Source organism: Pelodiscus sinensis, chromosome 5 (assembly GCF_052426305.1).
Source record: "Pelodiscus sinensis isolate ZL-2025 chromosome 5, ASM5242630v1, whole genome shotgun sequence".
Classification (NCBI taxonomy): Eukaryota; Metazoa; Chordata; order Testudines; family Trionychidae; genus Pelodiscus; species Pelodiscus sinensis.
Window position 1 is genome coordinate 75428238 of NC_143056.1, and position 27285 is coordinate 75455522.

General features: G+C 46.3%; 1 long non-coding RNA gene across 2 annotated transcripts; it reads right to left on the reverse strand.

Annotated features, from left to right (window-relative positions):
* Positions 1-342: 342 nt before the first annotated feature.
* Positions 343-27285, reverse strand: LOC142828989 (uncharacterized). Of its 2 annotated transcripts, none has more exons than XR_012903198.2 (3): positions 27088-27285; positions 3531-3654; positions 343-2483 (listed from the first exon to the last, which is right to left on the reverse strand). It is a non-coding gene; the product is annotated as an uncharacterized LOC142828989 (long non-coding RNA). The 2 variants fall into 2 exon arrangements; XR_012903199.2 differs by lacking the exon at positions 27088-27285 and adding an exon at positions 16141-16229.

Consider the following 27285-nt stretch of genomic DNA (forward strand, 5'->3'; position numbering starts at 1 on the left):
AAAGAGCAGCCCCATGCTGAGGCATTGGAAAAATCAACATGTATGGCATCAGCAACACTATCTGAGCAGGGCTCACTTTGTGTGTCTCTGGCTGTCTCCATTCATCCATGCATTTCAGAATCTGATTTGGACTGAACCTGGCTCCCCCGTACAATTTAGACTCTGTCCATCCAAACGTGTTCTAGGGAAATAGACTTTTCAGTTTGTCCTGTCAGTAATCAGGACTTGACCTTATTTCTATCTATATTATCCATTTAATGAAAACGACAGCAGAGAAAGGAAGACAGCACAGCAGGGCTGTCAAGTAAATTACAGAAGATGTGCATGTTCCTACTCACGGCTTGCAATCTGTTCTGCAGTGACTGCTTTCCCTGCTGAAAGAGAGATGTAGAATGCATGTACATTAAGCCTTGACCCTAGTGCCTAGTACCAGCTAGGTCTCTGAGAGTCACCAGATAAGGAAAATCCCTGGTGTCAACACATTCCCAACTGGCTCTGCTTCCTCCCCAGAGTGTGAACATAGCAGAGATTATTTGACAGGGAAATTTCTGAGGCCCATCAGACTTGTCTCCTCATTAGAGCCCAGAGTAAAACTGGTAGTGACCTTAACGAGCTGGGGCAAGCAATCCTCTTAGCCAAAGTGCTGCTGATAAATGGTATGCATCTGCGTTCCTTATCAAGCGTTATTGAGAGGAGAAGCATTTCAGGCAAGCTGGGCAGCAGACCAACCTAGTCTTGAGACACTGAGAGCTGTCAGCAACTCTGAATGTCAGTTTCTAGGACCTCAATGTTCCTTGTCACACAATGAATTTCCTAAAGCTCAGTTCTTAGTAGAGGGGGATTTTCTCTGTAGCGATCTTGTACAAAGAGCAGCAGGAAGTTAGTCATACTGTCAATTCTGGAAGGTGTCAAGTACCTTAAACATCCAGTGTAGTCAAGGGTCTGATCTTGATGTACATCAAGATAAACTATTCTTGCATGTAGAATGTCATTACTACAGGTTGGACCTCCCTGGTCTAGCATCATTGGGACGTGACTGGTCCTGAACAAGACAATTTGTTGGGCCAGGGATGACTCCTGCCACTGGCCCCCAAACTCATCATCCCCTGCTGGCAGGCTGCACCCTCCCCCCCAACCTGGATGTGCTGCTTGCCCAGCTACTTCTGGTGCCCTGGGTGGCATAGGCTCCAGCTCCTGCCAGGGGGCTCTGGTCCTGCACAGCCGGGGGGCTGCTGCAGGGCTAGACCTCCGACCCTGGCACTGCACATCCTCAGTCCTGGCACCACACAGCCAGGGGAAGCCATGGAGTTCCGGCCCTAACCCTGGGGGTTGCCATGGGGACTCCAACCCCACACTGTCACAGGGCTTTGGCCTTAGTCCTGCACTCCCAGGGACTGCTGGAGGCTGCTGCGGGGCTCCGGCCCCGGTTCTGTGCTGTCCCCAGCCAGACTGCTGACCCTTATGGCCAGCCTGGCTGGCCCTCCTGCCCTTAGGCTCCCAGGCTCTGCGAGACCAGAGTGCGCCAGATTTTGGAGGTACAACCTGCAGTAACTACTATTTATTTATATAGTGCTGTTCAGATAGGTCATTCTCAGCCCTACCATCATTCCTCCCCAGCACCTCTCTCAGCAATGTAGCTTTAAGTTGGGGGTGGGGAACCTTTTTTTTCTGTCAAGTGTCACTGACCCACAGAGAGGTCAGTAAGGGGCTACACACAAGCCATAAAAAACCCCTCAATCAACTCATCTGTAGTCAGGGCCAGATTAACCCTTCTGGGGGGCTGGGGCTATTAGATTTTATGGAGCCCCCTAAGCCCTGGAGTGGGGCCAAAAATGAGGGACTCAGTGTGCAAGGGCAAGCTGCAGGCTAAGGCAGGAAAGTGGGCATGGGAGGGGATGAGGGCTCTGAGTGGGGTGCAGGCTCCGGGATGGGGTTGGGGATGAGGCATTTGGAGTGCAGGAGGAGGCTACAAGATGGGGTGGAGGGTGGAGGGTGGGGTCTGGGTAGAAATTAGGATCACTGATACAGTGGGCTCAGGGTGAGGTGTGAGGTAAAGAGTCTAGGAGCGAGTTAGGGATGTAGGGTGTAGAAGGAGTCTCAGGGCCAGGGCAGGGGTTGGGATCTGAGAGGGAGTTAGGGTGCAGGAGAGATCTCAGGAATAAGGCAGGGGGTTGGGCATGGGGTGCTTCTCTGGGGCAGCTCCCCTTTGGCATGGGGGGGAGGCAGGTGGCCCAGTGAAGGTTGGCCTGCCCTGTGCTCACTTGACAATGGGAGCAGCAGGGGCAGAGCCTGCAGGCAAGGGCAGCATGGGGCTGGAGCTCCCCTCCATACTGCTTTTGGCAGCTCAGAGATCTTTTTTGCGAGGGTCCTTTTTAGCCCAGAGACCCTGAGGTGCAGCTCCTAAAGCACCTTTTTTAGTGTGTCTTTGTTGGTCAAGGCTCAGTCCAGCAGACAAAGGTATAACAGGATCCAATGGCCAGGTGCTGAAACGAGACAAATTCAGATCCAAAAATAAGCTGTAATTTTTTTCACAGTGACAATACTTAACCATCAGAACTATTCACCAAGGCTTGTGGTGGAGTCTCCATCACGGACAGTTTTAGAATCAAGACTGGATGTGTTTCTAAAAGCTATGCTCTTAGAATTATTGGGGGGGAGACTCTATGTCTTATGTCACAGTAGTTGATCGCAGTAATTCCTGTGGGCCTTGGAATCAATGCATATTTATAAAGTGCTATGAAATCATCATCTCTTCAGGGAAGGAAATTAAGTGCAAATATCAGATAGATACAGAGAAAGCGCCTGGATGGCTGACTGGAAAACTCCAGAATTCTAAGATGCTATTACTGTCACTTCTCTCATCTATTTCTTTCCTGTTTTTGTTCCTTCTCTGGCTAAGACCTTCCCCAGCAACTGTCTTGGTCACATTCTGCCATTTGCTTCTCTTAGATAAAACCCAGTTTTGAGGTGGAAAGAGGCATCTGAGAATAGGATATGAAATCCAGGCCTAGGGCAGCTAAGCATTTGGGCTAGAGGCAGGGTGGGCAATAATTTTTGCAGGGGGAACCACTTCATGAATTTTGGTATGTGGTCATGGGCTGGCCACAGGCTCCCTCCTCCCCCAGGAGTGAGGGCCTCAGGTAGAAGGGGTGGAGCTAGGGGCTACAGAGACAGTGTGTGAGAGTGAGAAAGAGAGACACTGGGTATGAGAGACAGACTTTGTGACACAGATTGTGTGTATGGCACAGAGAGGGGAGAGTGTGTCAGGCCCTGTGTGTGACAGTGAGTCTGTGTGGCACAGACTGGGGGTGTGTGACTGACACAGAGAGTGTGTGCTACTGGGTAAGTTTCTGAGGGAAGCCATGCTCTGTCTCTTTAAGACAGGGAAAGCTGTTCTTTTCTGTTGTCTTTCCCTCTTCCCCTGCTCTGCAGAGATGTGTAAGGGCAGGGGGTATTAGAAAGAGCGTGCCCGCACACTGAAATGTTAGAATCAGTGCCTTTTAAGACAGGCACTCCTCTGAGCCACTTACCATCCATGCTTCGGACTGGAGCAGCTCTGCAGAGATGAGTACAGGCACAAGGAAACAGCCTGACTTTAGCACTTTCCTCTCCCAGTCCTGCGCAGCTAGCAGGAGAATCCTGGAAGCAGCTCCGCTGCAGGACAGAGCAAGGTGGGATAGAGGCAGCTGAATACACAGTGCTGGCTGTAAGGCTGCACCTCTGCTAGTCAGCTAGATGAGCCAGAGAGAAATACTTAGTGGGTGGATCTGGCCCATGGGCCGGATTTTGCCCACCCCTGGGCTTAGAGTGTAAGGTCTATCTAAATTGTACCTTTGTTCTTAGCCTCATCTCCTTGAGCAGTTCCACACTGAGGGGTCTTAGTCTAGTGGGACTCCCATCAGTGCTCCCTGCTGAATAGCAGAGGTCATTGCTGAGCAATGTGAGACCACAGATTCTTATCTGTTGTCAAGGAGAACTGTGCCTCTCTCAGACCATCTGTATTGGGATGAACTCAGGGCAGGGCTACACTCCATATTTACATTGGTGTAATTACATCACTCGGGTGTGAGAACCCCACATCCTGAGCTTTGCAGTTACACTGACCTAATCCCTGGTGGAGACAGCACTATGTTGATGGGAGGCCTTCTCCCACCGACACAGCTACCTCCTCTCATGGGAGTGGATTAACCGTGCTGATAGGAAATCTCACCGCAGGGTGTAATAGTGTCTTCACTGAAGTGGTATAGCGGCACAGCTGTAGCATTTTAAGTGTAGGCCTGCCCGGAGACAGGGAATGTTGAGCCAGTCTGTGAGGTGAAACCCTGTCTAACTGCAGTAAAATCCCAGCAACTGAATACTTGGCAGGCAAAGCCAAGAATCTGCTGCTCCATTCAGTGCCTTACCCAATAATCTTCCACTTGCAATCTCAGCTTCTTTTTTCTTCTCTGTGTCTAAGCCAAAATGGGATTCTTAAGACTACAGATTTAGCTAGCCCACTTTGGCCTAAGTGCTATGTTATGGGAGATTAATCTAACAGCTGATCATCTTTCAAGAGCTGACAATGGTAAATGCTTCCAGAGGGACCTTTCTGATCAGCGACACCTCACTCTTCTTATTAACATGAATCATCTCAAAGGCCTGGAGATATGGTTATGTTCCTTGCCTCAGGAGGAATGAGCAGAAATTTATGACCTCACTGTTCAGAAGTAGCAATGCTAAAATAAAACAGAAACCTAGGGCAAGATTGTGGTCTGAGTGACATCAGTGTAAAGACACAGTGACTCTGACCAAGTCAGTAGAATTACTGAAGCATCACTGAGATTAGAATCCAGCCAAAGGTGTCAGAGTGAAGATGAGGATGGATGGGCATCCTGGTTGGTTAGCTAACTTGAACTGGAGCTTTGTCTGCGCTTGCAAGCTGCTTTAGATAGGTCCTGCAGAACTCAGCTTTGCTTTTGTTTGAAACTAAATTTGGGTCTTTATTTCCAGAAGGTGCTGCAACTTCATTTGCAATAAATGCCTCTGGAAAGAAGGCCCTAAAATCCTCTCCTCACAGAATACAGACAGTAGCAATGCAAGCTTCCTCCTTATTCCTGAGACTCTGTGCCTGCTTGGCCAGGCTTCTATTATCCTTGACTGCTGCTGCCAATTAGGATGGGGATAATACCACATTTATACTTGAACAGTAGGCATCAGGTCTGAGAACAACCCACTCATTCTATACAACAAGTTGTCATCCAGTAGTAATGACAGGTCACCACTGAAGGTACATCAACTCTGCACGCTTATTTCGAAATAGCTATTTTGGAATAGGCGTTATTCCTCGTAGAATGAGATTCACAGATTTCAGAATACGCCGTCCATTATTTCAAAATTATTCTGAAATAACATAATGGCTGTGTAGACGCTCACATTCTTTCAAAATAACACTAGTTATCTTGGAAAAAATGGTGCAGTATAGACACAACCTGATCTGGCCCATCCCTGAGCCAATGTTGTAAAGTGGAAAGATTTCAGCCTTTTCCTGACCCTGTAGGTATCCAATTCCTGGTTCTGTCTTTCACTTGTTTTAGCTGATTACGGAAAGGCTCTTTGTAATATGCACATCTTTTTTTCCCCTTTCTCTCTGCTTGAAGATCACAGTTATCACAGCAAAACATTTCCGAGCCCAGAACAGTGGCATTTCTCACAGCAGCTATTTGCATGGTTTTGAGTGTAAATGGCTCAAATCAGGCATGAGATATTTCATGGCAAGATTTTGTGAAACGGTGTGACAACCAGTTACTACGAGTCTGTCTTGTTTACTTAATTGCTCCTTTTCCTTTAAGTCCTTTCCAGGTTGCCTTCACTGCAGCTATTTTCCTTTCCTGGAAGTCTGAACCTTTGCAAAGAGTTTTTGTCCCAAATGATAGTCAAGAGGGGCTCTGAGTCTCATGACTACAAGCAACACGTGTGCTGGCAGTAAATGAAGGCTATCACCCTACTCCCTCTCGCCCCATAAAGGCTGAGTCTCAGCGTTCCAACAGAGTATGCCACGGAGCAGCGATCAACAGGTGGTGACTTTGTCCGCTTGCAGGACCTGTGGGAACAATCAATGCAAAGTGTTTGGAAACCCTTTGGACAAACTGGATTTTATTCTCTTCTTGGCGGGTTGCCTCTGACTCCCTGAGCAAAAACAGTATTGCTGTGAAAGCAAGAGGAAACACCATCAACTTCCTGGGAAGAAAGGGAAGAAAATCTTCATGTCACCGTGGGAAGTTCTCAGATACCATGGCGATGGCTGCCATAGGTGAACCTCCTGAACCGCTGTTGATTCAATAACAGCCCACGAAAGCTCTGTTGTAATCACTGAATGAAATGCCATGGGTGCTGCTCCCAAGAAAGCAATCTTGTTTGTATAGAACCCTAGAAATTCAATCACTCTGTAATCAAATCTGTTGCATCTGCCCAAGACACAGCTGTCGCTATAAGGCCGAAGTTCCTGTGCTTCCTTTTGCCTGCCCAGACTGAGAGGTTTTTAAAAGGCAAATTGCCTCATTGAAAACTGGATGTATTAGGTTATTTACAGTGACGGAGCAAAGAGCCAGAGCATCCCCTCCATAGGGGAATCCCCTGCCTGTGTGGAATCGGCACCTCCACTCCACTGTGCCACCACCTCTAGTTCCCCAATGATCCCTCTCGGCTGAGGAGGATGTTCACAGGGCTCAGGCCTGAGAGGAAGCTGGGCAAGCGACTCTCTGGGACGCCATCTGATGTTGAAAGTTGATGTGACTAAAACGGGTGTAACAGGCTTTGGATTCTGCCAGGGGCTACTGTGGAGTAACAGCAGGGAGCTCAGCCAAAAGTGACATGATTCCTGTGGGAGCCATTCTGCTAGGGAGGGAAGGAGAGGGTGCCAGCAGAGAAGAGAGGGAACCACAACTCTGCCCCTATTAATTGTTCATAGTATTGCAATAGGGTCTAGGACCACCAGTCCTAGACTAGGCCCCCATTGTATTAGGCCCTGTACAAACACGGAACACAAGGATGGGCCCTGCACTGGGGTTTAATTTGTAATGAGAGAGGTGCTTGGGCTCTAGCAATTTTTTGACATTCATAACTGATGCAGAAAGCGTAGAGGTGCCGGGACTATAAATTGCCAAACCTAAGCAGTGTGAGGGCTCAGGCTGGGCAACCCCTGGCACAAATTAAGCACTGCCCTGCACCAAAGAAGTTCTCCTGTGCTTTAACCTGTGATTTAGGAGACTTTGCTTCCCCAAGTCCTGCTGGGTCCTGAGTACTGACCCCTAAAAGGAGATGATTTACAAGAAACTCCTGGACCTCAGCCTGCCCGCCCCACTAACCAGCTCCTCCTCACTCCCCCCCACCTGTCGTGTGGTTTTCTCCTTTGAGGGAGTGATCTGGCCCTAAACTGCTCCACTCAAACTGAACTTAAAGCAGGGGCGGGGGACCTCTGGGCTGCAGGCTAGAGCCAGCTCGTGCTGGAAGCCTTGAGCCTTAGCACTCCTGTGCAGGCAGGGGTGGGGGCGGTGAGGGCAGGTTCCCTGAACCCATTCTTATTACAGGCAGGGCTGGATTAAGAAGAGAATTTAGAGGCTACAGCTCAGGGCCTCAGGCTAAGCGGGGGAGGGGCCTTAGCTGCCAAAAGTCCAGATCTTTTTGCAAGGTGCCCTTAGCCCAGGGCCCTGGGCTGCAGCCACTAAAGCCCCTGCACCTTACCTGGCCCTGCCTGGCCTGGGGAGAGGGAAGGTTCTGTGCACTGCTGTCCCCCACACTGGACTGGAGTGACATCACCAGGGGGAGCTCCATCCCCGTTCTGCCCTTGCCTACAGGCTCTGCTCCCACAGCTCCCATTGGCCAGTGCGTGCAGGGTTTCCCCCAAAGGGGAGCTGCCTGCCCCAGCTCTGAGGCCCTTCCTGCATCCTGACCTACCAGATGCTGCACCCAAACCACTGCCTCACCCTGAGATGTCTCCTATACCCTAAATCCCTCCTAGACCCACACTCCAACCCTGAGCCCCCTCTTGCACCCTAATTTCCTCCCAGGCCCCACACCCACACACTCTGCCCTGAGCCCCCTCTCCTGCATTCCAAGCCCCGTGGCCTCCGCCTGGTGCCGCCTCCTGCAGCCCAGATGCCTGCTCTCTAGCCCCACCCCAGAGCCCACACTCCCACTCAGAGCCTTCACCCTCTTCTGCACTCACCTTCCCAGCTCAACCCTCACACTGAACCCCTCATTTCTGGCCCCACCACAAAGCCTCAGGACCCCCACAAAATCTAATACCTCCCCCCCCCAAGTTAATCTGTCCTGTTGACCAAGCCTCTCCCTGTGTAGAGGTAGGAAGTATACAAAGATAACTTTATCTACTGCCCGAAGGCATCCCACCTCAGGAGTGGAACACAGCAGCTTTGCAACAGCATACCGCAACACCACACAATAGCTCAGCTGAAAATCTGGGGAAAAGTGTTTCTGTAATTGCAAGTGCAGTGAGAATACTAAGTAGATGGAATGTAATTCTCCTTCGGAATGTAGCCAGCACACTAAGGGTAACAATCATAACCTCATGGAGTTAATTGCAAAGTCTTTCAATTTCAGCTGGGGGAGGGAAATGTTGCAAAATGCAGTTTCTCAGACAATGGGTGATCAGCCTGTCTTAGGATGGGGTTGACATCAGAGCTGATTCTTCTCTCCAGGAAAACTTACTACAGCTTCTATGATAGTGGCCTCCTACTTATGAGTTTCCCAGAGGGAGGGGAAGGCTGGTCCAGTGGTCAGACACTAGCTTGGAACTCTGGTGATTGAGATTAAATTCCCAACTCTACCCCATACTTCCTCTATGACCTTGAGTAAATCACTTATCTCCTTGTACCGCAGTTTTCCATTTGTACCCTGTCTTACGGGGCAGTGGGAGGCTAATCACATTAACAGTTGTGATGTGCTCAGATGGTATGGTGATGTGCTCCATTTAAGAGCCATAGATGGATACGTTCTTATTTAACCAACTTACTTTGCCACAAAAGACAGGCATTCCCTTGAAGAGAGGATGATGTAATTTTTATGACTGCCGAAATTAACTGGCAGACCAGCTCACTTACCCTACATACAAATATTGCTAATGCAAAAAACACTGAATTCATCACTGCCTGTGATACAAGGGAGTAGACTGCTACAGAGCTGCCTGGTGCTGCAAAAAGATCCATTCCTGCTTTGAGCAATCACTGAACTGAGATTTTAGCCTTTGATCAAACTGCCATGATGAGTGAAGCTTGTGTGATATGCCTTATTACAGGTGGCAGGCCTGCCTTCTGCTCTGTACAGAAGATTGGAAAGGAAAGAGGCTATTTATATAAAGTTAATTAACTGTTCTTGATGAGCAAGGCAGAAACAGTCAGCAGAAGCAGCAGTTCTTATCTACCTCATCCAGGACACAGCAAGTGCTTTACAGAAGAAGAGTGACTGTCAAAAGAGTACACTGCTGCTTCCTTAGAACAGAGGCTCTCTGACTTGGGGGTGCACTCCTGGGGGGGAATGGAATATGTTTGAGGGTGGATGAGATGCTTTAGGAGACTGAAGGCTGCTGGCTGGGGGCCCAGCTTGGAATACCGCACCATCACCAGCAGAAGTAAGGAGGTGGAGCAGAGAGAGAGATATGACAACTAAAGAGGGTGCAGTCAAATGAGTGTGAGTAACACTGGGTTAGGAGATTAAATTGTGCATTGCTAACCAGAGCCGGCCCACAACATTTTGATACCTGAGGCAGGGAGCTCACATGGTACCTCCATACCCCCTCGCTGCACCAGCAGCAGACACAATTTTCTACACTCGGGGTCCTAGTGGCGCCCCTCCACAGTCTGGCACCTGAGGCGGCTGCCTCAGTTCTCCTTATGGTAAGGCCAGCCCCGTTGATAACATATGGATATGGAATGGAGAGGTGGGAAAAATAATTCTCAAGCTTGATTTGTTATTGCAAGGTTGCTTTGTGAGCTTAGAGCACCATTGACTGGTCTACTATTGCAAGGGTGCTTGCTGGTGAATATTAGGCTACACATGCTGGTTTGTTATTGCAAGTTGTTTTGTGTGTGCAGCTGAGCATTGGTTTGTTATTGCATGGCTGCTGGTACTCACTGGGTTTTAGCAATTGGGTGTAAAATTCTCGTCCTGTATCTGGGCCATCCTGGCGAAGAATGAAACAGCAGAGGATGTGCTAGCTGGAAGAGACTGACTGAGGATCTCAAGCTGAGGTGGGAGGAAGAGTTCAAGGAGCTGATTCAACAGCTCCCAAAGAGGCTTTGATGTTTAGCTTCAGTAAGTGCAGGGTCTGCTTCCTCCAACCCTTGATTTTTCTTTGACACATGAAATGGAATTTCACTTACAAGCATCAGAGACAGCTGCAGAAGGTGGCCCTAGGCATGGTGATACAGAGGAGTTTGTAGTGGAGGGCAGACAGCTTTTGTTTAGTACCCAGTCCCAGGTTAAAGACTAGAGTAGGAGGATCCAGACTTCCCTATAGTACCACCTAGAACAGCGGCAACCTGAGTACGTAGAGGTATTCCTGAGGATACATCTGCTCACCTAGTTTTACAACAGGCTATGTAAAAAGCACTAGCAAAGTCAGTACAAACTAAAATTTCATACAATGAGTTGTGCGTATCACTTTATTCTACACACTGAAATGTAAGTACAATATTTATATTCCAATTGATTTAGTTTATAATTATATGGTAAAAATGAGAAAATAAGCCTTTTTCAGTAATATTATGATACAAAATCAGGCATCTACTATATATTTGAGAGAATTTGTCTGTGCGTGTGTCTATCTGTGTGTGTGTCTGTCCATTCAAGAACTCCTCCTAAATGGTAAAAGCCTCAATCCTCTCATCCTCCCAGGTGACTTCTAGGATGGTGGGAGAGGCTGAAGCTCCCACCCCCCCCCATTTGTAGGGGGACATTGCTGGCTGTTCCCCTTTGCCGGGGAGCGAGGGGAAAGTGCACAGTTTGCTGCATTCCTCGCACACTGGGGAGCACAGGGGGCAAATGAACCTGGACCTGTCCCGGCTGGGGGGACATGCACCACTCCCCTAGCTGTGCCTGCTGGAGCTGCGGCAGCCATGGAGAGGAATTTCTCACCTGGTCCCAAGCTGCTGCAGTTAGAGAGGGCTGGGATAGTCCTCTGGCCCGGGGCTAGCCTGCATACTGAATCCCTTATCTCCAGCCCTACCCCAGAGCAGTGGTAGCTCTGGTCCCCACTGCCACAGAAAAACCACACAGAGCAGACTGGGAAGGTGGCGGGGGCAGAGCGGAGCAGGCTGCTGGGCTGCTCTGGCTCCTGCATCACAGTGTATGCAAGAGGGAGGGCTATTCCTGCTGCTGCTGTGCCAGGCACCCGACAATGGATCCTGCTCGTTGGGTGGTTGGAACAACCCCTGTGGGGCCCCCAGAAAGTGCAGGGCCTGGATGTCTGTGGAGGCCAGAGAGCCAAATCATCAGACTACCAAAGAGCAGCCAGGAAACTGAGGTGCCCGATGATGGAGAGGTAAGTTGTACCCTAACCGTGGAATTCTCCTGTGTGCACAGAATCAGCACAGTGCCTATACACCAGTGAACCTTCACTAAGTCCCAAACTGAGATCTCTAGATGGAAGGTGCAATGGAGGAAGGAAGTGCAGAGTGCTGCTGATGCATTTTTTAAACAATATACTGCTCAAAATTCAAAGTCCCCAAGAAGCTGCAAATTTTTTGCAGAAATCTTAAAATTTTTTGCAGAAATCTGACTGTTCAAAATACTTAAACTCAACACTATGGGGGCCTACCTCCTGCCATTATGGATGGCCTTGTCTCTGCTCACTTCCACACCTTGCTTCCTGTTGGGTGGCAGCTCAACAAGAAGAGGAATTTGTTTTGTTTCTGTATTCACAGCAGAAATCGTTCCATCCACGCAGTGGTCAACTTCCCAGCCAAGGAGCCCTGAACTTTTGTGGAGGAAGAGCCATTACTTTTCTTCCGGTCTTAAGGAGGGTTTCTAGGAGTTTGCATATAGCGGAAGGGCAGCATGCACCAGCATAAACAGTCTCTGATTAGGTCCATTTGCCTGCATTGCTGAAATGAGGAGATTCACCCACTTCAGTTTTAGCAATCTGTGGCTCAAATGAAATAAGAACACCAACATGTCAAACCTCACTCCCACTTCTGCATTCTGTGTCAGGAAATTGCAACACAGGCAAGTCCAAAAATTTGTGCCTATAAAAAAGCCACAGCAAGTGAGTGAAAAATCAGCCCTAGGAAATGTACAAGCCTTCTCCATTCGTCCGTGGTGCCCAAGCTTGTTACACAGATTGTCACATTCATTCAACCTTGTGTGAGACAAACAGCTTCTACATATTTTAATAAGATTTAAAATCTCCCGTATTAATTTACATTTTATATTCAGCTTGTTTTGTATGTATTTAGGTAGGTTATATGTACAGTATTGTGTATTTACACATCTGTGTAGACTAAAATGATGGAAATGTGACAACAAAAGACTAATGAATTGGCAGTTCACATATTGCATTGAAGCAGGCTGCAGGCATTATGAAATGCTGTGGTGGGTCGTGTATAGCCTACGGGCCATAGAGTGAGCACAGTACCTTCAAAATAGGGCTCAAGTAGGACTTGAGTGTTGCATAGGCTTTGTGTAGGCCCTCTGGACAGGGTGGGTTTTGCCCCATGAAGATAACACATCATCTGACTTCAAAGGAGCAAGGTTCTTAATACTCAGTCTGGAATTTGTCCTTGGTCTCAATTCCTGAGGGGTCCCTTCCCTGAGTGCTTTCTCCTCAATAGTGGCTATACCAGTGGTCCCCAACACGGTGCCCGCGGGCGCCATGGCACCCGCGGGGCCATTTTTGTGCGCCTGCCAAGTGCTCGGGGCTGGCCTGGCCCTGGGCACGTGGAGCATGCACTGTGCTGGAGCCGGCCCGGGCGCATAGTAAGCGCCGGCCCGGGAGCGCCATGAATTGGCTGCTCGTGCCCCGGGCGCGCGGCGCTTGGAGGGGGGGGGCGGCGGCCCCGGGCGCGCGGCGCTTAGGAGAAGCGCCGGCCCCGGGCGCATGGCACCTGCGGGGGGGAGGGACCGCCGGCCCCGGGCGCGCGGTGCCTGCGGGGGGGGCGCCAGCCCCAGGCGCGCGGCGCACGGCGGGAGAACGCCGGCCCGGGCACGCAGCACTTAGGGGAGGAGAGGGCACCAGAGCACGGCGCTTGCAGGGGGGGGCTGGCCCCGGGAGCGTGGCGCTTGTGGGGGCCGCCCCCGATCACGCAGCTATGGGGGGAGCCACCCACCCCCTGGCGCCCCGCAGGCGAACGGCCACGCCCCTTGGCGCCCGGCAGGCTGTAAAGGTTGGGGACCACTGGGCTATACACTGTTGGTTATTATAGAGCTACTCACGAGTGCTGGGTTGCATGTACTGATTTGTTGTTGTTTTATGACACTGTGGTCCTATATGCTGAATCATTGGTAGCAGGAATGGATCAGTCTTATCAAATCATCCAGTTCGGGATGGCCCTGTTAGTTGGTAACTTTTTAAAAACAAAGAGTAGTCCTGTGGCACCTTAGGGCATGTCTATACCAGGAAATTATTTCTAAATAACTTATTTTGTAATAACTCCCAAAATAACAATTTCAAAATAAACTTAAAAATCAACAAATGGTCTGGCAGTACTTTATAGACTAATAAAAAGTGCTACTGGACCATTTGTTGTTTTTTAAATTTATCCTTTACAAACTAACTCGGCTACCCTCTCCTCTGAAGTTTATTTCAAAATAGCATGTCACCAGTACAGGGAAGCCTCAAAATTAGTCCAAGTTAGGCTCCCTTAATGTGGATGTGCTACCTCGGCTTAGGAAAGCATTGGGGAGTAATTACTTTGAATGATTTTGGAGAGTAGGTATTTTGAAATAACAGTAGTGGAACGTCCACACTAATGCTATTGCAAAATAACTATTTCAAAATAAGCACTATTGCTCGTGGAAAGCAGGAGTTATTATTTTGAAATAACAGGCTTGGTAGTGTGAACGCTCTGCTTGTTATTTCAAAATAACTTTCTAATGTAGACCAGGGCTTAGAAACTAACAAAAATATGTATAGTATCGTGAGCTTTTGTGGGTAAAACACACTTGTTCCAGCTCATCAGAAGAAGTGGGTTTTGCCCACTGAAGCTCAGGCTATTGTATATATTTTTATTAGTCTCTAAGGTGCCACAGGACTACTACCTAATGTGTCGCTCTGTCTAGCTTTAACAATCCCAAGCAATTGGAGATTCCACAGCTTTTCTAGGAATATTGCATAGCCTAATATTTCTCATTGGCTTGTTTTGACAGGGTTGTTCTTGAGTGCTGGAGTTGGCTGGAAATCTTCACAATTCAGAGGTTCTTTTTTTGGGGGGGGGACGGGAATTATTTTAGATAACATTGAATGAACACACAGATCTGTTGGTTGAAAAGAAGCTTGTGAGCTTTGGACTGGCAAGGTCAGTTGGCTATTTCAGAATTACTCATGAGCTTCTGCATTATGCCCTCTGGTGTGTCATAATCTGAACATGCTGAGACTCCACAGTTGTCTTTTGTACACCAAGAGCCATAGAGGTTAGTAATATAATAACATTATTTTGCATCCTAAATAAATGCCATGTTATAATCTAACCACGCCCCTCACCAAGCCTCAAGTAAAAAGTCATGTGCATTTTGGTATGTCATCTTTAAAAAAAAAGAAAAGAAAAAAGGGGATGGGTCAAGAAGGAGAAACAGAAATTTTTCAAAAAGAAACTCTTTTTTGAGCACTTCCAGTGGATCGCTGTTCTGTTTGTTTCAGCACACACAGGTGATTGCCATAAAATGCTATCTGACATTGCAAGCTAGGTGATTGGTGTGTCCCAAATCAACCTGGCAGACTCCCTTGTTTCTCTGGATGTATTTATTAAGTGGCTGCGATGCTGGTGAGAGGTGCCAGATGGACTTTGTGGACTGCACGCAATAGGTACAATACAGACAATGACAACAGCAAGGCTCAAACCTACCGGCAAAGCCCTAATGGGCCTGAGGCAAAGGCTACTGAACAGGCTTTTTTTTTTTTTAAACTGACTTCACTAGGTTTTGGATCAGGCATCCGTATGGAGGGATCTTGCACTGTTTCTAGCTGAATCTGTTCTGGTGACGAACACAAGATTTCAGTCTCCAGGACTGTAGGGCTGACAATATTCAGCAGCATAGTTGTTTATTTTGGAGTTGGATGCTTGCTCTGGTGGTGGTATTTCGAGATTTGATACCTGGTCTTTTAGGAACCATTGACTAATTTCCCATGGGAGACCACTGAACAGCTGATGGGTAACCAAACACTTAACCAGAAACTTATGCACAATGTAGGGTGGATTCAAATCTGGCAGACCTTTCTAATGACCTCTTGGGCCCTTGCAGACGTATTTGCCATGGAATCCTCTTAAGTGGCCTTGCTTTCTTATTTCTACAGCCATGGCTCTCTCTTCCAGGAACACCCATGAAGTTGCTGAGTCTTTGAGCAGAGGGTCAGTGTCAGTTGGTGCAAGTCCATACTGAAATCTTGGAAGGGGTGGCTGGAAAAACACTTCACTGCAAAAATTTCTGCAGTTCCATATTTATCCAACCAGTAAAGACCAAATCCTAGTCCCTGTTTTTTCTGTCTCAATGAGCAAAGTGAAAGATAAGAAGTGTGTGGGTTTTTTTTATCTCTGCTGAAAAGATTAATGTCAAAGCGGGAGGATTAGTTCTCTGCAGCGCAGGAGATTAAGTTTGGATTTTGCAAACTCTCCCATTATCAGTCCTCCCTCCTCCCCACTCCAAACAATCCCCACAGGGATTCACAACCCTTCTCTGCCAACACTGGAGTTCAATGAATGTCTCTTATTCAACTATTTTTTCCTCGTCCCCAGCATCTACATTAAAACAATCTTCACATAGCAGGACTGTGCTTCATTCTGGGATTTTGTTAGCTTTTGCCAGGCTCCCAGTTCTCTCTCTAACAGAGGCAGCACACCTTCTGCCTAGCCACACACCTAAATCCAATCTTTTCTCTATAGTTAGAAGGGGAAATGTACAAGGTTTTGTCTTCTCAATTTTACATAACAGCCTTACCTCCCAATCAAATACAGTATGCCAGATGTCCAGGTAAAAGAGAGCTGAGTTGTATACAGTCTCTTTAAAACAGTAGCTCTGCTAGCCTTGCAGAACTCATACAGTTATGAAAGAGCGAACTGGAGTCTAATCATTAACAGAATTGTTAATGTTCCAAAAGCAGAACAAGTTTGTCCTTAATTACACTTCTGCATAGTGCTCTTTGACAACCCACTCACTAGTTACTGTTGCTCAGATTAGTATAAGAACATAAGAACGGACATACTAGGTCAGACAAATGATCCATCTAGCCCATATCTTATCTTCCAACAGTGGCCAATGAGCAGGGTGACCAGATGTCCTATTATTATTGGGACCGTCCTGACATTAGCAGCTTTGTCTCATATATGCGGCTATTCACCCCACCCTTCAAAAAAAGCATTCCAATTTTTCCATACTTACTATCTGATCACTCTACCAATGACAGATATTTTAGAGGTAATTAACAGAACAGGACAATTATTGATTGATCCATCCCATCATCCATTTCCAGTTTCTGACTGTCAGAAAGTTAGGGATGGTCAGAGCATGAGGTGGCATCCCTAACCATCTGGGCTAATAGCCACTGATGGACCTTTCCTCCACTAAATTATCTAATTATTTTTAACCCAGTTTTAATTTTGGCCTACATAATAAATGAATTCCAGTTCATTTATGAATATATTGAACAGCTCCAGTACCAGTATAGATATTTGGGGTAGTTCACAAATTACCTCTTTTCCGCTGTGAAAACAGACCATTGATTTCTATCCTTCATTTCCTGCCTTTTAACAAAGATGTTCATTCTTATTCCATGACTGCTTACTTAGCTTAAGAGGTTTTGGTAATGGGCTTTATCAAAGGCTTTCTGCAAGTCCATATACACTATATTCACTGGATCACTCTTGTCCACATGTTTGTTGACACCTTCATACAATTCTAGCAGATTGATGAGGCATGATTTCCCTTTACAAGAGCCAGGTTGACCTAGCATATCATGCTTATGTATGTATTTGATCATTTTAATCTCTTCTATAGTTTTGAGCAATTCACCTGGTATGGAAGTTAGGCTTAGCAACCTGAAATTGCCAGGATTGCCTTTGGAGTCTTTTTAAAAAAATAGCATCACATTAGCTATCCCCCAATTAGCTGGAACAGAGGCAGATTTAAGTGATAGGTTATATATCACAGGTTGTAGTTCTTTGATTACCTTCAGAACTCTTGGGCAAATACAATTACTCCTGGCGACTTTTTACTCTTTAATTTACCAATGTAATCTAAAATCTCCTTTATGCACACCTCATTCTGAGAGTATTCATCAAATTTGTCACCTACAGTGAATGGTGCAACCATAGGAATGTCTCTCACATCCTTTGAAGAGAAGAGCCATCCAAACAATTAATTTAGCTTTTCCACTCTGGTCTTGTCTTCCTGGAGTATGTCTACACAGCAGCGTTATTTTGGAATAACATAGAGCATGTCTACACTACAAGCCTTTATTTCGAAATATTGTCGAGCTGAAGGACTTCTTACTCCGACCTGTGGTAGCCTTCATTTCACGAAGAGTAAGGGAAGTTGAAGAAAGAGTGGTCTAATGTCAAAACTAGATAGCTTAACTTGGCTTTTGGCACTATTTCAACTTAAGCTATGCAATGGACATAGCTGAAATTGCGTAGTTTAATTTGAATTTAGCTCTGCTGTGTAGACGTGCCCCTGGTGTACTCCTTTAGCATGTCGATCATCCAGGGGTCCCACTGGCTGTTTGGCCTGCTTTCTGTTTCTGACGTACTTAAAATTTTGCTGTTAGTTTCTGTATCTTTTGCTAGTTGCTCTTCAGATTGTTTCTTTGGCCTGCCTAATTATACTTCCACACTTGACTTGCCAGAGTGTATGTTCCTTTCTATTTGCTTGAGTAAGATTTGACTTCCAGTTTTTAACAAATGCCTTTTCCCCTCTGGTTGCCTTTTTTACTCTGTTTAGCACTGGTTGCATTTTTTGTATCATACCTTTTTTAAAATCTGGGGTGTCCATTTAGTTTGAGCCTTAAATGTATGTTGATTTTAAATAGTGCCTATGTAGTTTGCAGGCATTTTACCCTAATGAGTGTTCCTTTTAATTTTTGCTTAATTGTCTTAACTTCAAAAAGGGGAACAAAAATTAAGTGTTACTATTGTGAGTTTCTTTGGCAGTCATTATGGTGTCTAGAAATTGAATCTCTGCAACTTGTCCTGAAGTGACACATACTCAGTCAATATGAGGATCGTTAAAGTCTCCCATTATTACTCTATATTCTGTCTTTGTAGCCTTTCTAAACTCCCTGAGCTTTTCACAGTCACCATTATCATCCTAGCCAGGTAGTTGGTAATACATTTCTGCCATTATTCTCTTTAAGCACAGAATTCCTGTCTACGGAGATTCTATGGCACAGTTTGATTGATTTAAGATTTTTATTTTTTTGATTCTGCTTTCTTTCCCAGATTTTTTTATTATTATTTTTGTAAGACAAGATGACTCAATATCCTATCACTGCTGTTAATGTGAGATTCTGAGTGGCTTCAAATGCTTACAGGTATAGTATGTTGGTAAGTTAACAGGCTGGCATGTCCTTAGTGAAGTCAAAACCGTGTTTTCTAACTTTGTGAGTCCTATGTTGTTTACTGGAAAAGGGAGAAAGGAGTGCAATACATAGAAATGGGCATTAAGGCAAAAGGAAAATGATCATAGCGGACATGATATCCAGTCAACTCAAGATTCATATTTTCTCTCTCTGCTGGAGGCATATAATTTGCTAGTGAGGTGCTGGAATAAGGAACCCTTGTGCTCCCAGAATTGTCAAAACAAATGTAAGGTTCTCAGCCTAGCATTGAAAATGACTGATCCCTCTGCAGAAAACTGGGCTCAGGCCATCATGATCAATGTCACTGTGTCTTCTCATGTGTAACTTTTTTCATTTCAGTCTGCATAAAAGAATCCAGAATTCCTGTGCAAGGGTGAGGCCTTTCAGATACAAATACAAAATCTGTGATTCTAACAAAACACATTCAGAATTAAAATATCTTCAACTAACAAGATATGGCTGTTTTAAGGAATTGATATATAAGTTAGACTTCAGAAATTAACAAATTCCATTTAATAATTTTAATTTTGTTAAATAATAGAGCTGAGGAATTATACCAAGCTCTGCATGTGTTTTCTTGTATATTTTCCTGTTGTGAGATCACTAATACCTCCATGATATTGAGAGCAGCGCCCTTCATTATGTCAAACATCTTACGTGGAAGATCCATGATTTCATCAATGGAGATAGTCTCGCCAATGGAGATCACAACTTTTCAACACCATCCTGTTTTGCGTGGTTCTCATTCATGTCCTTGCATGATTCCTCCATAAAGGATCTACCCAAAGTGCTGGAGGCCTTCCTCTTGTTCTTTTCACATCTTGTGGATACCAACAGAGTATACGTGCTATCCATCTGTTGTTTTTCAGTCTTGCACCATGGCCAGCTCCATCTCCTTTTCTGGTCATACATAACTTGGATGACATAGTTGACATCACTTCTTGCGCGCAGATTGTCAATGGTAATATGTTATAGCCTACTTACACCCACCATGCATCTTTCCATTGCTCTTTGGGTGGTTTGCAGCTTTGATTCTTCCATAAGCCTCGTATTCCAGGTTTCACAGCCACACAGCATTACTGGGAGGATACTGGTGTTAAAGAGATGGGCTTTCACGGTGGTGGAAAGTTTGGAATCAGCAAAAACACTGCACAGATTCCCAAAGGCCATCCAGCCCAACCTCCTCCTCCTGCTCAACTCCAGGCCCAACTCACTGTCCAAGATATATATATTGATCCACTAGCTTGATGGACTGTCCATCCAGCTGCTCTGTCCAATATGAGCAACTATGGTCCGGAAAATTCCAGTATAATCTGTTTTCCAAGGTTGCTAAGAGATTCGAATGTACATTATCCCTTGCATGGAAGGTTCTGCACATCACAGCTAAATATTATCTAGAGTCATATAATATAACATACAGTGTTCCTGCATTTGTGATACTGCTTTAGGGATTATTGTCCCACTCGTTGAAGATGCAGTCTTTTGGTACAACAAGAGTATTATTAATTTCTAATTTATACTTTCCAGGTAACAGTATTTTTTTCCTTCCCTTTTTTGGATGTCTGGATTTCAGTCCCATTTCACCACATTAACTCCCCTTCTCCACTACTTTTGAAAGCCCTGGGTCAGGTTGGCTTTCTCTTTTCAGCCAACCTGCATATTATCATGAGCAGCATGTTATTCCTGCCAGGACCTGTGTATGCCTCTTTCGAATAAACTGAAGGGTCTTCTTAGACTAACTTATGGTCTTTCCAAGATCTGAATGAATTAGCCCCACCGAACCAGCCAGTTCTAGGGGCATGAATGAGTTCAGGACCCAAAAGCAAAGCTCTGAGTCTAGCAATATCACTGCAAGGGGAAATGTCATTCATGTTAAAATTCGACACTTTCCAAAAAGGACTCAACAAACACTTGAACTATCTCACCCATTACCAAGATAGTTTCCCCAGTTATCACCTCTAATACCATTAACTCACAAACATCCCACTCTCCCTACCTCTAATATCATCAATTCACAGACACTTACCTTCCTTCCTTCCCCCCTCCCCCTGCATCCGCCTCCTGTTCTGCAATGTGATTTGTCCTTTTCATATTTGTTCATTTTTTTTAATTGTATCCTTTGGTATATACGGTTGTGACTACTTTCTTCCACTATTTGATCTGAGGAAGTGGGTCTGGCACACGAAAGCTCATCATCTAATAAACCATCTTGTTAGTCTTTAAAGTGCTACATTGTCCTGCATTTTGCAAGGGGAAAGGCATCCTCCTCTCTGTTTAGTCTCTTGTTGACGTGGAGGACCCAGTTCAGGGAATTCATTTCAACTTAGTATAAATAGTCTGAGCCCAAGTTGAAGCTGCTACCATGTGCCCTGTTAGGAGGAATCCACCCCTCACGCTACAGCTTGAAATGCAACAGCTGTGGAATTCCAGCGGAAATGCTGAACAGGGACAGTTCATTTCTGTTGTGACATGTTATTACATGACTCCAGTCGTCCTGGGGGCAGGCAGTGGGCCACAATACTGTGTTGCTTGGAAACTGTTATTGTGTTTTACGTCGCTTGTAACGTGTAAGTAAGCACTGAACTAAATCTGGCTAATATGTCATAGACTGGTGAGTACTGAAAATCTCTGGGGGTCAGATGTCCCAGGCATGCCCACTGATGGGAGCGGGGGGGGGCAAATGGGGCAGTTGCCCCAAGGCCTGGCAGTAGCTGTAGTCCCAGGCCCTTTTAAGTCGCTGCTGAAGCGCTGCACTGGAGAGCCCCTTCCACCCTCGGCCCTGAGCCTTCTGGGAGCATGGAACTGCCCTCCATTCCACTTTGCCCAGGGGCCTTTGCAGGCTGGTGATTCCGCTGGTCCCAGGGGCACTGAAGCCTTTTCCCTACAGCTCAGCACTTCAATTCCAGCCCAGGTCAATTCAGCTCTAGCTCAGTTCAGCTGATTGCTATTCCCTGGTCTGTATGTAACATGCTGATGCTTTCTGTCTCATTCATATCACAAAACATTGCCCCACCAATTCCACTCATCAAATAGGCTTGCTCCATTGACCAATATTAAGTTCAGCAGGGAAAATGTTTGTTTTTATAAGAGGGGAGCAAATGCAGCAATCCTTATTCAACGTAAAATTGTCCCATTTTTAAGGACAAATGCTCAATAATACGCTCAAACACATTGATATAACGATAGCCCCTAAACGCCTCTATCAAGATTAAGTCCTTGTTCAAGCACTGTGAAAAAAAGCACTTTCTCCATAGCACCCTTAGCTCGAAATAAACTACACAATTTGTGCTATGCAAAGTGAGTAGCTAATTTTTTGAGTGTATTTCAAAATAAACCGTTATTCTAAAATGTCCCTTAATCTCCGTGAAACGAGGTTTACAGGGATTTTGGAATAGCACACCCATTATTTCGGAAGATATTTTGAAATAACGGGCACACTGTCAAGATGCGGAATAGCGTCATAGCGTAGGATGTACCCATAGAGAGCTTACAATCTAAATACACAGCAAAAGGGCGAGGGAGAAACTGAGGCACATAGACGGGAAGGAACTTGCCTAAAGTCACACAAAGCCTGTGACAATGCCAGAAATCAGAATCCAGGCCTCCTGATCTCAAGTCATGATCTGCAGGACCATGCTGTGTCTCAATAGACCAAAGATAATGTACACATTATCCACTCCCTTACAAATAGTAATTGAGAAGTGGCCTATGTGCAGCTGAGCTATGATAGGTATTAACACAATGTACGTGTCAGTCTATTAAACTGTCACGATTGGGATTTTAAAAAAAAGAACACTGCATGTGTAACTCAGACACCTACAGGGTGTGTGTGGTTCACTATCCTATGTAGTGGCACTCAGACCACTTACTGAGAGAAAGAATGAGTTTCCCTGCCTTAGCTGAGAGCCAGCTGGCTTTATACTCAAGCTGCAGAGCAAGGGTAGGCAATAATTTTATTTGGAGGGGGGACACTTCAAGATTTTGGCAAGTGGTCAAGGACTGCACATTTCTGTGGAGGATGTGCAGGGTCTAGGATGGAGGTTGGGCACAAAAGGGCACATGGGGTAAGAGACGAGGGTGCAGGAGATGGAGTGAGGTCTGAGGGGAAGTTTGGGCAAAGGAGGGAGTTGTGACCTGTGTAAGGGGATAGGGATGTAGGGTCAGGGAGGGGGTATGGGTTCAGGAGTGGTGTGCAAAGTCTGGGAGGGAGGGAGCTGTGACCTGGGAGAAGGGGAAAAGAGGATGCAGACTACAGAGGGTTTGGGTGGTGACTTGGGGCAGGGGATTGGGGTGCACGGTGTGGGAGAGTGTTTGGGTGCAAGAGAGGATTCTGACCTGGGGGGATGTAGAAGGGGGTACAGGTCTAGGAGGGAGTTGTGACCCGGGTAAGGGGGTGCAGAGGGTTTGGATGGTGACCTGGGAAGGGAGTTGGAGGTTTAGGAGGGGCAGTGGTGCCAGAGGCAGGCTCTGGCTGGGAGGTGCTTACCTAAGTCAGCAGCCTTGCAGCACCCCCAAGGCAGGCTGGGCTCCCTGCCTCCTGCAGCCCTCAATCACTTAAAACTGCAAGCTGCAAGCCCCAGGTGGCTCTCAACTCCGGGAGAAGGAAGAAACTTGCCTTGCTCCCATGTTCCAAGCCAGTTTCTCAGATCTTATTGGCTGGTTGTTTGTGGCCACCAGGAGCTGAGGATTGGGCTCGGGGCAAGGAGATTGCACAAAGCCTCCCCCTCCCTGCAGAGCAGAGAGACGCATGGAATGAGATTTAAACCACACAGCTACATGCCTGAGGGTCCCGGCAGGGTTATCCGTGGACCAGATCCAGTGGCCCCGGGGGCCGTATTTTGCCCAACCCTGCTGTAGAGGCTAATGCACTACACTCCCAAGGTCCCAGGTTCAATTCTGTCTGTTGACATTACATATGCTAGTACCATGCTATTTGTTGTTGCTGTAAAATGTTTGGCCAATGTTTAAATAAGACTGCTTAGCAAGACCGGCAATGTCACAAGTGAGATTTACAAGGAGAAAAATTAATGGAATTTATTAATTAATTAATCTGACTGCCCTGAAATAACACGAGAAAATCATGATGGCCATGTTGATGCCAACTATCAAATGTTCTAGTGGGACTTTTATATTTTTCAACTAGTGCCATAATTTGTCAATGCCTGCTTAAATCCCTCTTCTCATGATCCCAGATACAGGGTAAAGTCTCCCTTTTAAATATCCTTTTTGTTATTTTCCACCCGCTTTCACTTGTATTCTTCTGATATTTCCCTTAGGAATATTCCTTGCATATATCTCTGCAATGAGACCCCGGTGGATGGGGCTGCTAAATGTAAATCTCAGGTATTTTGGAATGTTTGCTAAAACAGCTACCTCCCCCCCCCAAAAAAAAATTGAACAACTTCTCCAGTTGGGATTCCTGCTTCCCCCTCCCCCCCAATAATACAAGCTGCAGCAATAATATTTGGTAATGAAGTGTGACAGTCTTATTAGAGCATCCCCTGTCCCTGAAGGATTTCCTGGATAGAAAAAGCCTTTGGAATGTTTTGCTTTTAGATTAGGCTGATTCTCCCATGTACAACCACAGCTCCCAGGTGACCAGTATGATGAACTCTGACTGTGCTGACTTGACTTGGCTCCTCCCCAGGAATGGGCAAAGGACAAAGAGTTTCATTCAGTTTCACTAGCATGCAAAAGTTTGAAAGGGAGGTAGAATACACAATGTCTTTATGTGCTCAAAGCTGAACACAATAAGGAATCCCTATGGGATTTTTAAACTAAATAGCTCCAAGAATCCAGTAAAGTTTTGGAATCAACCCATCTGGGTTAAATGTATAGGCTATCATACAGTATATAGACTAGTCCTTGTACTGTAGGTTCCCTTACATAATCTCCATCTTCCACAGTAAGGAATAATCCAGGCACCCTATATAGTGTCTATTCCTAGGGTAGACCATAGATACAACTGCTATGCTGGAATGCCCCTGTGCAGTTCCTATCTGTCAGAGAGGCCAGAATCAGGATGCCACACGCCCTCTACTGGCTGTAGGCATTCTGGCATGCTTTGGGGCAGTGCTACCCACAATTTGGCCCAGTAATGTCAAATTTGGGAAAAAGAAAAAAAGGGTCGCTCATGCCTGTATTTTCACTCACATTGTAATGAACACAATTCTCTTTTTCCTACTATCACATCACTTCTACCTGCCAATGCTTCAAATGATCCAGCTAGGGACCTAATTTGCACAGAAGCTAAGCTCAGTATCTGTGTCAAACTAGTTATACATTTGGATTTTTACAAACTGCACTAAAAGAGAGCCAATCCAAAGCTCTGGCCACCCATAACACCTTTTTAACAATATACCATATGAATAAACAAACCCATCAATTCCCCTCCACCTCAGACCGAATCAAATAATCCTGTAATAAAAGAGCAGAAACATATCAGCTCCCCATAACATGTATTTGCACAGCACATAGCATAAGGACGTTACTATAACAGAAATAATAATGAAGCTAGATGAGTCAAAATCAGATCCTGGAGAATAAAATACTGTATTTTGGGGGATTGCGATGGGGTTTGTTTTCCACACTGGCCCTCCAAGAGCTGAATTGGATCAGGTGGGCCCAATCAGCTAATTAGTCTGCAAACAGTGGTAGCTTTAGGCTGGAGGCAACTAATTAGAGGGACGCTCACCTGCAAGAGACAGGTGGATAAAAGACAGAAAAATAGAACTAGAATGGGCAGCAGGGAGAAAGCTGCAGTTTGTCCCTGGGGAGAGGGAGGAGTGTTTAGGCAGCAGACAAGTTGACCAAAGTTATTCCCTCGGGCTATATCTAGACTACATCCCTCTTTCGAAAGAGGCATGTCAATTAGACCTATCGAAATTGCAAATGAAGCCAGTATTTGAATTTCCCATGCTTCATTTGCATAATCGCGTCACGACTTTTTTTTTTCTTCAAAAAATGCTATTTCGAAAGTGAAACTGTGGTCTAGACTCAGATCTTTCTAAAAGAAAAGCCTTTTTTGAAAGATCCTGTACTCCTCAAAAATGCCTCAGGAGGCATAAGGAAACTTCCACACTGTTTTTGCGCAAAAACAGAATGAAAGAGAGTATGAAAATGCACGAGAAAATGTTAATCAGCGCTTCATTTGCATTGCCTCTTTCGGCAAAGCATGTAGTGTAGACAAAGCCTAGGAGTGGCACTGTGAAGCTGAAGACTGCTGCCTGAGATTGCTGTAGAGCAGGAACATTGCAATGTTCTCCCTAGCCTAGGTGTTGACTCTGGGGTGCTTCAGGGCTAGAGCACCCAGAGGGAAAAAATTAGAGCGTGCAAAGCACCCCCCAGCATCATGCTCTCCTCTCTGCTTCTGGCTCCCTCTTCCTGCTCCTCTTGTGCACTGCCCTGACCTTCTCCTCTGATTCCCTCCCAGCACTTCCAGAGCCTTGCAAATTGCTGATTCCTGGCACTTAGGAAGCTCTAGGAGGGAGGGAGGCTAGAGGGGGAAAGGATGGAATAGAGGGGGGTGAGAAGAAGTGGGGTGAGGTTAGGGCCTGGCGCTGGGAAATGGGTTGCAATAGGACAGTACCTGTAAGAAATTCTAAGTCACTTTCACTGCTGGTGCTTATGCTCCCCAGCAAGGGAAACCACAGTAGTGACCTCTGAGTCACTCAGGCTTTGTCTACACTGCAGGGTTTTTGTGCAAGAAGCCCTTTGCGGAAGAGATCTTCCACAAAAACTCATTGCACAAAAGCACATCCAGACCTCAAAGTGTATCCCAAAAGCCATGTGCTTTTGTGCAAGACAGTGTCCACACTGCATGGACGCTCTTGCACGGGAAAGCTCTGATAGCCATTCATAGAATGGCCATCAGAGCATCTGTGCTTTTTCCCATAGGGGTTTCTTGTGCAAGAAACCCCTGCGGAGCGTCCACACTTACCTTTTTGTGCAAGAACTCTTGCACAAAAAGGAGTTATGCCTTGTGGGGAGAGGAATCACTGTGCCGCCAAAAGCCTTCTCTTCTGCCGAATTCCATGTGCAAAAGTGCGCTTGAGGTATAGATGCTCTGCCGATTTTTGCGCAAAAACCTTGCAGTGTAGATGTAGCCACAGAGAACAACTGTGATTCCAGAGAGCAAGAGAGGAGCAGCACAGAGAAACTAAGGGGGAGTAACTGCTGGGAGGGGAGTTGGTCTGATTGTGCTAATCTCTGGAACTTCCAGCAGCTGGCACCCTCCAGCAGCGAGAAGAGCAACCAGTCACAGCCATGCTGGGCTGGTTCTGCAACAGATTCCAAGCTAGATAGAAGCTCACCTGTTTCCTGATTTCCATTCAGCTGTGGCTCAACTCTTGTGAGACTCTGGTGTCCTCCTTTCTCATGCAGATTTGGCCGTGAACCCAAAGTCACACCTGACAGGAAGCTGAGTGCAGCCGCCTCAGCCCAGTTCTGCTATAGGAATGCGGTGCTTACAGTGCATGCAACCCTGCATATTCCCATTGCTGTGCCTGTTC